The following is a 13,178-nucleotide window of genomic DNA, read 5'->3' as shown; positions in this document are numbered from 1 at the left end:
TCCATTTGCCAGCATTTGGCCCATATTCCTCTAAACCTTTCCTATTAATATACCCATCCAGATGCCTTTTAAATGCTGTAATTGTACCAGCCTCCAACACTTCCTCTAGCAGCTCAGTCCATACATGTACCACCCTCTGTGTGGAAAAAGTTGACTCCTTAGGAACCTTTTAAATCTTTTCCCTCTCATCTTAAACCTATGCCCTCTAATTCTGGACTCAGTTATCCTGGGGGGAAAAAAAAGCCTTGGCTGTTCACCCTTTCCATGCCCTTCATGATTTTATACATTTCTATAGGGTCACTCCTCAGCCTTCGACACTCCAGGGAATGTTGAGGTGGATAGGTTCTTGATCATTGTGAAAATTAGTCGTTAAAGGGAATGGGCAGGAAAATGGATATGTGGAATGTCAGATCAGCCATGATCCCACTGAATGGCAAAACAGGCTCAAGGGGCCAAATGGCCTATTCCTGTTCCTATTTCTTCTGGTCTTAGGCACTGATCAGGGATCTGAACTGAAAAAGTACACTCATCCGAATAGTTGCAGGCTGGGGATTGTGTATTGTTCGTACTAACAAAGAAGTCAATCTAAGGGACTGCAAGAACTTTACTTAATTGTATGTTAATTGTCTATCAATTATTGATTGAGATGAACCCAATGAGGGCTTTGATAATGAAAGAGGTGTACGGACCTCAGACTATCAAGAGAAAGGATTAAAATCAATGACCTTCTCTTCGCCGTCCCTTTAAAGTACCAATTTTTCAGGTCTGGAGGGAACATCTTCCAAGAGAATAGTAGATTCTCCTAGATGTCCTATATTTTACAGCCAGGACTGGGTAGGTAGTGGGTGGGTTGGGGTGACAGGGAGTCGGGGATGCTGTGGGGAGTATGGGGTATTGGTAAAAATAATTCTACACTCAACCATGCATTAATAATTGGAAAATTCTTTGGGCAGAAGATGTTAGGAATCAATCTTAAAGGGTTAAAATCATTACCCAATAAAGTACCAACCTTAAGAGAATGAGAGATGATCTTATTGAAACATATATGACCCTAGTGGCACTTAATAGGGTGAATAACAGATGGATGTTTCCATATGGGTCTCAAACTATGGGGGACTTTTTTAAACAAAAAAATGCCTCACTTTTAAGGCAATGATGAAACTTTTTCTTTTTATCTGGGGGTTGTTATTCTGTGGAATTCTGTTCTCTAGAAAGCAATGGAGGTTGGGTCATTGAATTTATTCATGGCTGAGTTAGTAAGAATTTTTGATAGTCAAAAGAAAATCATTGGTTATACGAGCATCCAAAGTAAAAGCAGCAGTCGGCCATTTGGCCTTTCCAGTCCATTCCACCAATCAATCAACTCATAGCTGACCTGGTTGTGACCTCAACGCCACATTCCTGACTGCCACAATTAACCTTTACCTGTGGTGTTAATCAAGAATCTATCTACTTCTGTCTCAAAAAGATTCAGTTATCCTCAAAGGATTCAGTTACCCACTTTCTTGGGAAAAGTTGAAAGACACATAACGGGAGAGCAAACAAAATCCCCATCCCAATCTTTATTGGGAAACCTCTCATTTTTAATAAAACAAAGAACTGCAGATGCTAGAAATCTGAAACAAAAACAGAAATTGCTGGAGAATTTCAGCAGGTCTGGCAGCATCTGTAAAGAGAGTTAATCTCCAGTGAGATCATGTCAGAATGGATAAAAGGTCTGAAATAGGGTCGTCAGACCCGACCCATTAACTCTGTTTTCTCTCTATAAGCGTGACCAGACCTGCTAAGTTTCTCCAGCAATTTCTGTTGTTGTCCCTTATATTTAAACTGTGTCATCTCTGGTCTCATCCACAAGGTCAAATATCCTTGCACATGACCTGTCAAGCACTGTCAGAATCATATCAATTTTAATGAGGTCACCTCTCATTATTCTGAACTCTAGTGGTTATTAGACCAGCCTGTCCAATCTCTCCTCGTAACACAACTCTTCCACCTGAGTGTCAGCCGAGAAACAGCCTCTGAACTACTTCCAACATATTTACATACTTTTGTAAATGAGACTAAAACTGTACACAGTACATCAGATGTGGACTTGCCAATGCTCTAAATACTGTAGCAAAACACATCTCTTTTTATTTTCCATTCCCCTTGCAATAAATGACAACATTCCATTTTTCTTTCTAATCATTGCTTGTTCCTTGCATACTAAATGTTTGTGATTCATGTACAATCAGATCCTTCTGTACCTCGGATTTCTGCGATCTCTCTCCATTTAAATGATATGTTGTTTTTCCATTCACCCTGACAAAGTGGATAAATTCTCATTCTCCCACATTATACCACATAAATTCTATATACCATTTTTGCCCACTGACATAACCTATGTATCCCTTTGTAGATTCTTACTTCCAGCCTACTTTCCTACCTAACTTTGTATCATCAGCAAATTTGTCGGGCGTATATTCAGCCCTTTCATCAAAGTCATTCCTAAACATCATAAATAATTGAGGCCCCAACACTGATCACTATGCATACCACCACCACACCTTTGCCAACCTGAAAATGATCCATTTATCTCCACCTTCTGCTTCCTAATTGCCAATAAGTCCTCTGTCCAGGCTAAAATGCTATTCCCATATGATGAGCTCTTCTGTTGTATCTTAAGTTTTGATGTGGCACTTTGTCAAATACATTCTGAAAATTGAAGTACAGCTCTGCCACTGGTTATCTATATGGCTTATTATTTCCTCAAAGAATTCTAACTAATCAGTCTAAATAATTTCCCTTTCACAAAACCACAGGAGGTCTGTCTGATCGCATTAATATTTTCTAAGTGCCCTATTTTAAGCTCTTCAACAACATGTTCTAACATTTTGCCTCTGACAGATGTTAATGACATTTAGGTTTCTTTATGTCTCCCTCCTTTCTCAAGTACAGGAATCACATTCATTATTTTCCAATCTGATGGGACATTTTCCAAAATTCTCTAGAGTTTGGGGCAGCACAGTGGTTCAATGTTTAGCACTGCTGCCTCACAGTGCCACACACCCAGATTCCATTCCACCCTCAGGCAACAGTCTATGTGGAGTTTGCACGTTTTCCCCATGTCTGCGTGGGTTTCCTCCAGGTGCTCCAGTTTCTTCCCCCAGTACAAAGATGTACAGGCTCAGTGGGTTTGTCATGGGAAATGCAGGGGTATAGTAAAAGAGCAGAGGGGTGGGTCTGGGTGGAATGCTGTTGGAGGGTTGGTATGGGCTAAATGGCCTGCTTCCACTCTGTGGGGATTCTATGATTCTTAAAAGTAATGCATCTACTATATCAGCACACCTGAGAATCAGGGACTTGTCAGATTTTAGTCCTAATAGTATTGCCAGTGCGCTTTCTCTGTTATTGTAATTGTTTTAAGCTCGTCGCTCTCACATTTTCGGGGGATTTTATTTATATCCTATATGGTGCAAAAAACATCTGTTCTATTCACTTGTCATTCCCTTATTTTCTATTATTAATTCCCAGACTCTCTGTCTCGAGAGAGAGAACCAACACTGACTGTCTTTATTTTTTGTTATATTTATAAACCTATAAAAATTCTTACTATCTATTTTTGTGTTTGAGCTAGCTTTCCCTCACTCTGCTGTTTCCCTTAAAATTAATCTTTTATCCCATTCTTTATTGTTCTTCATATTCAATTTCCTGAACTGCAGCTCATCTTTATGGACAAGGTCAGAAGTCACATGAAACCAGGCTGTAGTCCAACAGGTTTGTTTGAAATCACAAGCTTTCAGAGCACTGCTCCTTTGTCAGGTGAAGTGGGCAGTACGATGAAAGCTTGTGATTTCAAATAAACCTGTTGGACTATAACCTGGTGCTATGTGACTTTTGACTTTGTCCACCCCAGTCCAACACCGGCACCTCCACATCATGGCTACCATCTTCATGGATTTATTGTTCTGCTTACCTTCCCAATATTTTCTGGGTAACTTTTTGCAGTCAGACACTGTGAGGCCCTGTGGAGATTGTCCCACTGGCTTTAAACTAGTTCAGGCCTTCTCAAACGTGTGGAGCAGGACTCCAAGTTGGGTCGTGAGCTGAGCTGAGTGTATGAAGTGCTGAACTAAGCAATCTTCCAGCTTCTGTCCATCACAAGATTCAAAATAAAATTAAGTCTTATCCGCTCCTCTCTGGTCAATGGTGCCATTAGGGGCTTATTCTGTTTCTGGTGCAGGTCTTTCACTTTGGCTAACTTTTGTCAGTGATCTGCACATCTCATGTGGTCCAAACTGTGATTTGGTCCCAGCGAGATGAACTGAAATTGGGGAGGCTCCCTAAGCTCCATCCATTTCCATGAGGATTTGGCCAGCTTAGGGCTGTTCTCACCCAACATTTATGTTAGTTACCCTCATTAACAATGTATACTTTGCTCTGATGTTGTTATAGAATGTTTTTTAATCTGGTTTTCCAGATTAGCTAAAATTTTCCTCAGTCTCGAAGAAACATGATAAAACTATTGATTTTTCCTGCATCTGTGGTCATTTCAAATCTGGCAACAATCGAGGAATTTAGTGTGTGATTTCCCTCATACCTTAGTAGTAGCATCTTCAAAGTTGCACTGTATGTGGTACTTTGCGATGATGTCTGAGGGCCAACTGCCGGTGACTTGTCTTTGGACTAGAAAGTTGCCACCCGTCCTCCTCCATATGTTGGTCCCTGGGGCTGTTGAGTAATCAGTGGGAAAGATTCAACCCCAAAAAGGTCTCAGCAGAATTAGCTTCTTTCTCTCATGATAAGATGTCGTTTACCACATCTCAGTAACTATATACAGGTTACATTGTGGTCACTTAACTCAAATAGTTAGAATGTGATGCCAATAAAACTAATATCATGGGTTCAGTCTGCACAATGGTTTCCATGTCAGCTCTTGTGGCACAGTGGTTTTGACCCTAACTCTGAGCCAGGTATAAATGTGTTGCTGGTCAAAGCACAGCAGGCCAGGCAGCATCTCAGGAATAGAGAATTCGACGTTTCGAGATGCTCGAAACGTCGAATTCTCTATTCCTGAGATGCTGCCTGGCCTGCTGTGCTTTGACCAGCAACACATTTTCAACTGTGATCTCCAGCATCTGCAGACCTCATTTTTTACTCTGAGCCAGGTATACCTTACTTCAAGTCTCAGCTGCTCTAGAGATGTGTCATAATATCTCTGAACGAGTTGTTTAAAATATTTATGTAGGTTGTATTAAATCTCAGGCGTTTTAGCAATTACTAACAAGAGGTAAAGAAGACCTCATCAAGAAATTCTGTCAGATTCCAACTGATTTTTAACCTGGAGACTGTGACAGACCATCAGAGGCTGCGAGCCAAGGGGGTGGTGAGATAAATGGGAGAGGGGTGGGGCTGGTCCGTTCCCCCTAGCCCCGCCTCCTATTTATCTCACCACCCCCTCGGCTCACAGCCTCTTTCTTGATGAAGGGCTTTTGCCCGAAACATCAATTTTCCTGCTCCTTGGAGGCTGCCTCACTTTTGACTTGTTAGGAAAACGTTTAGCACGTTTGCCTTCATTGCTCTTACCTTTGAGTATAGGAGTTGGGACATCATGTACCTGTATATACCATATACCTCTATATACCATGTACCATATATATATAAAACATTAAACAAAGACAATTCTTATTTAACCTCTATCATTTAAATCTGCGAAAATGCAGCTGTGATTACATTCTTTCAACACGCAACATGTATCATTTTAACTTAAAAGTCTGTAACATAAGACTCCAATGAAATAGTCTCATATTCTTGTGTTTAAAGTGTTCTAAGAATATAGATGGATTGTGATCCTTGTACACAACCATCTCTGACATATTGTTCGTGACATACACATTAAAATGTTGTAAGGTCAGTTCCAAACTCAATAGTTCTTTTTCGATCATGGAGTATCGCCTTTCGTGGATGTCGACCTTCGAAAAGTAACCAACTGGCAGTTCAATCCCATCCTCATCTTCCAGTAAGAGTACAGCTCCAACCCCAATGTCACTAGCTCGAAGGCGACTTTAAAGGGTTTTGAAAAGTTTGGTGTAGCTAAAACTGGTTTGGTGGTTAGTATTGATTTCAAATGGTTGAATACCTCCTGGCATTGTTCTGTTGACCGAAACTTTGTGTACTTCTTCAGCAAATCGATGAACAGTGCCACCACACTGCTGAAGTTTGGAACAAACTTCCAATTGAATCTGCTGAGTCCTAAGAATTGAAGTACCTCTTTCTTTGATGTTGGTCATGGAAATTCCTTATTGGTCTTCATCTTTTCGTTCAGTGGGATTAACCTTCCAAGACCGATGGTCTGTCCCAAGAATGTCACCTCTGCTTTCGCAAATTCTGTTTTATTTAAGTTTATCACTAGATTTGCTTCTCATAGTCATTCAAAGAGATCTGCCAACTGTACCATGTGATCTTTCCAGGACTTCTTAAAGATCACTACATTATCGATAAACTGCACAGTTTGTTAACCCAGTCACAGTTCTGTAGATGAGTCTTTGGAATGTGGCCGGTGCAGTCTTCATTCCAAAGGGCATCACTTTAAACTGATTTGGCCATTTGGGGTTACAAACCTGGAAATTCTTTTCACCGACTCTGACAAAGATACCTGCCAGTAATCACACATGAAGTCCAACTTGATGATGTAACTGGCTTGTCCAACTTTTTCAATACAGTTCTCTAAGCTAGGAATTGGATATCAGCCCGAATTTGTGACGGCGTTGACCTCCTGATAATCCACGCAAAATCATTGAGTCCCTTCCGGTTTGGGAACTAAGACGATCGGCAAACTCCACTCGCTCTGGCTTGGTTTGATGGTGCCCTCGTTGAGCATGGCCTCCACCTCCTTCTGGACCTGACTGGCTTTGAAAGGATTAAGCCAATAGGGGTGTTGTTTTATTGGAGTAGTATTCCCTACCTCTACTTTATGTACAATAGCATTAGTCCTCCCCATCTGATTCTTACATATAGCCTTGTACTGCAATAACAAATCTTTCAATTGCACCTGAGACAGAGAGCTTACTAACCTATCCCACTCCTCAAGGACTTCTTCATTTCTTAATCTACTTTGAGGCACATCAAAATCCAAATCATCTGGATTTGATTCCTCACTTTGCGGGGCAGTAATACCTGTTTCTCCAGTTCATTCTCTCCAGTATAATATGGTTTCAACACGTTCACATGACATGCCTGATACCTTTGTTTTCTATCTGGCATCTTTATTGGATAGTTCAACTGACTCAACTTTTTTTTGATAGAGACCACTAAACCTGGCTTTGAAGGGATCTCCTGTCACTGTAACAGTACAAACACATTATCCCCTCAGGTAAACATCCACGTACCAGAGCTTTTATCTGCCATCTGTTTCATTCTATACTGTGCCCTCTTCAGGTGCTGTTTAGCTAACTCACCTACTCAATTTAGTCTCTCCCTCACTTCCAATTCACAATCTAAGTGTAAAACCTCTGACTTTGGTCCTGTCAATATCCCTTTAGTTAATTTCAAAGGGCCTCTCACTTCATGTCCGAATATTAACTTAAAGGGAGTAAACTGAATAGATTTGTTTGGGCCATCGCTAATGGAAAACAATATGAATGGGATGCCTTTATCCCAATCATGCAGGTAATCCTGACAGTTTGCTGTCAACATGGTCTTCAAGGTCTGATGCCACCTTTCTAAAGTTCCCTGGGATACAAGATAATACACACTGGATTTAAAGTGCTGTGTAGTTAAGCTATCCATAATTGTCTTAAACAGCTTAGCAGTAAAATTTGACTCTTGGTCTGACTGAATCTTTCTAGATAGCCCATACCATAAGAAGAAAACTATTAACTCCTCTATTACCCCTTTTGCTTTGATACTCCGCAATGGAATTATCTCTGGGAATCTGGTAGGCACATCCATTATGGTTAACAAATACTGGTTCCCACTTTTAGTTCTTGGGAGGGACCTATACAATCAATTATAACCTGCACGAAAGGTTCTTCAAATGTGGGAATTGGCAACAAAGGGGCTGGTTTTATTACTGCCTGTGACTTACCTACCGCTTGGCATGTATGACACGTATGGCAAATGTTCACCACAATCTTGTGCATTCCAGGCCAATAAAAATTATTTTGTACCTTAGCCTGAGTCTTTTGTAGCTATAGGTGTCCTCCTACAGTTAGTTCAAGTGCTACCCATAACACTTCCTGTCTGTATGCTACCGGCAACACAATCTGAAGCACTTCGGCCCATTTCTTCTCTGCACTAACCTGCTGTGGTCTCCATTTCCGCCTAAGGATACTATCTTTTAGATAATGACCCTCCGGAATATTGTCTGCCTCCTTTTCAGAGTATGCATCCAAATATATATCTTTTATCGTCTTGTCTTGCTGTTGCAAGTCTCTTAGTCTTTCAGGAGTAAACACTTCTGTCCGACCCTCTGCTTGTTTAGGTTTTTCCTGCACCATTACATCAAACAGGGTGTCCGCTAACTGAACTCAACACCTTCATCTTTCTCTTTACTTTTCACTTCATGTTGTGACTTATGATAGTGGGATCAGGTTACCACACAGACTAGGAAAATGCCAGGATATTTTGGTTTTAACTCCTCAGTTTCTTGGTCTTCCTTGGGTTTCTCCACAACAATGGGTGTCACTCCCACCTTGGATCCTGCCAAATCATTCCCAAGAACAAACTGAATTCCTAGAACTGACACTCTGTCAATCATCCCACTGTAACTTCCCCAGTCTTACATTGGCACTCCAACCTGATCTTACATATAGAGAATGCTAAACTTTTGACCATCTCTCCCACAAGTTACCACACACTCTTAATTTTCGTAACAATGTGCAAGCCACACATAAAACAAATTCAGCAGTTTACATAACTTACAGACTGATCCTCCTCCACAAATTCAAGTTTTCCTCTATATAAGTTCTGAACCGGCATTTTTTTTTCAAAAATAGTTTTAAATTTGTTTGACTTTGATTTCCCCCCCCCCCCCCTCCCAATTCCTTTGCTTTAGGCACCAATAGGAAGCTTTTTCTCAATGTTCTGGTCACATGAAGCAGTTTATTCAAAACAATAGTGCTTGCCAGAAGTAAATTGACTTAAAGAATGGCTTCACCTTACTCCTCAATTCTGAGATCTCAGACAATCAGCCTCTCAGAGCCTTGGTCCCTAACCTCCTGTACCCAAGCTTAATGATTCATGATCTTCCTTCCTCCTGACCCCAGCTCCCCTAGCCACCCACCCCAATCTCTTGACCTGACTACATTTTCACATAAAAACATAGGATAAACAAATACTAACCTGCATTCATTGAACACCTTTAATGTAATAAATCATTTCAAGTATATTTGCAGGAGCTTTATAGGCAAAAATTTGACATGTAATAAAGTATTAGTTCAGATGACAAAACCTTGGACTAATGAAGGTACATGTTGATAGACAGCTTTAAAGCTGAAAATGTGTTGCTGGAAAAGCGCAGCAGGTCAGGCAGCTTCCTGATGAAGGGCTTATGCCCGAAACATCAAATTTCCTGTTCCTTGGATGCTGCCTGACCTGCTGTGCTTTTTCCAGCAACACATTTTCAGCTCTGATCTCCAGCATCTGCAGACCTCACTTTCTCCAGGCAGCTCTAAAGGATAAGAAATAAGTAGGAAGGCAGAGATAGGGAATCAAGGCAGCTGAAGGCATGCACCACCAGTGATCAGAATAATTAAACCTGGGGTTGCTCAACATGTCAGAATTGGAGACATCTGTATGTACCTGAGAGATTTGGAGGGCTGGAGGAGATAGAGAGGGATAAGGTGATGGAGGCATTTGAAAATGAGAATGTGAATTCTAAAGTTGAAGCATTGCTGAACACAGAGTCACCGAAGGTCAGCAAGCACAAGGGTAATGTATCATTGAGACTTTACAAATTGGGACATGGCCAACAGAGTTTAGAATGAGTTCTAGTGTATGAATTGCGAAACATGGGTAAACCAGCCAGATGAACATTAGATTTGTCAAAGCTAAAGGTAACAAAGGCATACATGTGGGTTTTTGCAGTACATAAACTGAGAGTTGGACAATGTCATGGAAGTAAAGGTAAGTGGGCTTGGTGATGAAATGGATTTGTGGTTGGAAGCTTATTATGTAAGCACATAGCAGCAGGAAAAGACCAATTAGTTGCTTATTCCTGTTCCAGCATTCACATTTGACTGTACATATGTGGAGTGGCAAAGTTTGCTGTCAGTTTTATTGGATATAAATATAACAGCTAATCACCTTGATCTTTCTTGTGTACAGCAAAATCTGGGCATTAAGTTTTATAAATACATTTATTCTATTTTTATAAAACTTCCTTCTTATGGTTTGGTTGTACTTTTAGTGCAACACGCCTTCTGTAGTTTTTAAATTCACTCTTAACTCTAAGAAGCCTGAAGTTAATCTAATATCTGTATATGTTATGGAGCAGTCTTATTTTTCTTAATTTTCGTAACAATGTGCAAGCCACGCATAAAACAAATTCAGCAGTTTACATAACTTACAGACTGATCCTCCTCCACAAATTCAAGTTTCCCTCTCTCAAAGTTCTGAACTGGCATTTTGTTTTTCGAAAATAGTTTTAAATTTGTTTGACTTTGATTCCCCCCCTAAATTCCTTTGCTTTAGGCACCAATAGGAAACTTTTTCTCAATGTTCTGGTCACTGAAACAGTTTATTCAGAACAATAGTGCTTGCCAGAAGTAAATTGGATAGTTCCGCTATTCAGTGCAAGAATATTTTAGTAGTTTACAGCAGTTCACTTAAATGGTTTAGTTGAACACATGCAGTATCACAGGGACATTACAAATAGCAGATGGCTGTGTTTTTAGATGCAAACAAGAATATAAAACAAATTACAATCATGCAAAGCAAGTGTTGTGAGCCTGGACTATGAACGATCATTTTAAAGATAGAAGGGTTAAACCTGAATTGTAGCAAAGATGCAAAATGGACGGTAGCAGAGGCCAACCAATAGCAAAATGGAAAAAGAAAGATGAAATCAAGACAGTACTCTCAGAAAAATGGTTTCCCAATTCAAAGACATATGATAGACATTCATTTTTAAAAATCAGGACATAACAGAAATGAAAGACTTTGCTATTTAATGTTAAGGCGCAGATTTCTGGAGGTATTCCAAATGATTTAAGAAAATTACATGACTAGTTTAAATATTGAGCAGCTGCATAAACTCTGATTGTTTTCCAAGGTTGTAAGCTGAGGATCACAATAACAAAACCTCATTCTGTGCTCACATATAAACCCTTTAATGAATCACATTCTTAACACGGACAGGGTGAGGCTGGAGAACAGCAGCAAAATAGAAATCAGAGATTTAATGACGGTGGAGCCAAGAGTTTTAAATATGAAACAAAAACCAGAACATGTTGGAGAAACTCAGCAGATGTGGCAGCATCTGTAGAGGGAAAAGCACCATGGTTTGGCTTTAAATGTGATGCGTGACAACATGAGATGAACCATAATCATCTTATTGGGATCCAAGATACAAATTAAACGACCACACAAGCTCATTTAGGTATGAGATGTTCAGCTATGTTATGACAGCTCATGTAGGCAAATTGACTCCTTCCGATCACTCAAGCAGCATGGACACATGGGTACAGGACATCTTGTGACTCAGTGGCACTATCACTACCTTTGGTTCGACAACTGCCAGTTCAAATCCTACTTCATACCATGGCCAAGCTAGTTGATTATAAACCTGTAAATTCAGCTACACCAATGGCAGACAGTATGAGTGGGTGAGTTTTCTCATCAGCCACAACCATGCGGTAGCTCCAGATCAACAGACTCGATGTACAGGTTCTCACCATGAGCAAAGGTCATCTTCATTCCCAGGAGCTACCAAACACATGCACACACAACAAACTGGCTTCCAAGTCACAGGTAATAATGGCAACTGGTGAGGATCCTGTGAAGAACAAAGTTGTCCACATTCTGTGGTTACACAGCTAATCACACAGAAGTATGTAAATGTTCGTATGCAGAGATCCATATACAAGAAAAATATAAAAATAATGCAAAAGGCTAGTGGAACATGGGGCTTTATCTCAAGAGGACTGGGACACAAAAGAACTAACTAATATGATAAAAATGGGAGTGCTGATGGATGGTGCTAATGTATATTTCCAAAAACATTTCATAGTATTGCACATAAAGGGCTTGTACAAAGGGAACCCATAAAATTGGAAACAATATATTAGCATGAATTGGCTATTGGTTAGGATATATGTTTAGTAGAGTATGGATACTAAGTATGTACTCCAGTTGACAGGAACCCAAGTACCTGTCCTTAGCCTTCAGTTTTTCATTAGATTTTTAAACAATTTGGATGAAGGAATAGAAAGCCATGCAATCAAATTTACTGCCAGTAATAAGTTAGGCAACACAATAGATGTGATATGTTACAAAAACAGGACGCGCAGACTAGGCTTATATTCCGTAGAGTATAGAAGATTAAAGAGCGATCTAATCAAGATGTTTAAAACGATGAAAGGATTTGATGGGATAGGCAGGTACAATAATGTGGAGATCGCAAGATAATGATTCCTCTGTTGGGGGAATCCAGAACAAAGACACATCACATTATTATGAATGTTCAGAAGTGATGTCAGGAAGTGATTAAGTGTCTTGGAAATCTGCAACTCTCTCCTGCTGAAGTTGAGTAAATTGTGAATTTAAAACTGAATGTTAACATTTTGTTTTTATTCAGCAAAGATATTAAGATTTATAGAACTACGGTGTGAATGTGGAATTAATGTGCACATCAGTTGGAATAATCAAACAGGTTTGAGGGATTGAATGGCAATTCTTGTTCCTGTTCTGCTATCTGTGACTACAGTTTGGACTATTTTAAATTTGCGGGGTTCAGCGATGAGGAACTTCATTCTCCTGAGTTCTTCAGTATTTTAATAGGAATTTCTTAGAAACAGAGGGGATTACAGATAGTTTGCTCAAGAAAGAGGAGGTCAAAGCAGTTCAGTACAGACTTTCCTCTTGGGTCTACTGCAGACAGCTTCAAGTAATAGATTTTGACGGGTTTGCGGGCTGATCATCTTCCAGAACAAAGCTGCAGGCTACAGAGAGAGGTAGGAAGAAGCTTACCGTCTAACCTT

At 40.0% G+C, this 13,178-nt stretch overlaps 1 protein-coding gene across 3 annotated transcripts in view; it reads left to right on the top strand.

Annotated features, from left to right (window-relative positions):
• LOC132817098 (myosin light chain kinase, smooth muscle-like) overlaps positions 1 to 13,178 on the top strand; it is a 429,362-nt gene that overhangs the window by 252,800 nt on the left and 163,384 nt on the right. The window lies entirely within an intron of this gene.

The sequence above is a fragment of the Hemiscyllium ocellatum genome, chromosome 7 (genome assembly GCF_020745735.1).
Source record: "Hemiscyllium ocellatum isolate sHemOce1 chromosome 7, sHemOce1.pat.X.cur, whole genome shotgun sequence".
Classification (NCBI taxonomy): Eukaryota; Metazoa; Chordata; class Chondrichthyes; order Orectolobiformes; family Hemiscylliidae; genus Hemiscyllium; species Hemiscyllium ocellatum.
Note: the sequence above shows the minus strand (reverse complement) of the source record. Positions and strands in the feature narration are given on the sequence as shown.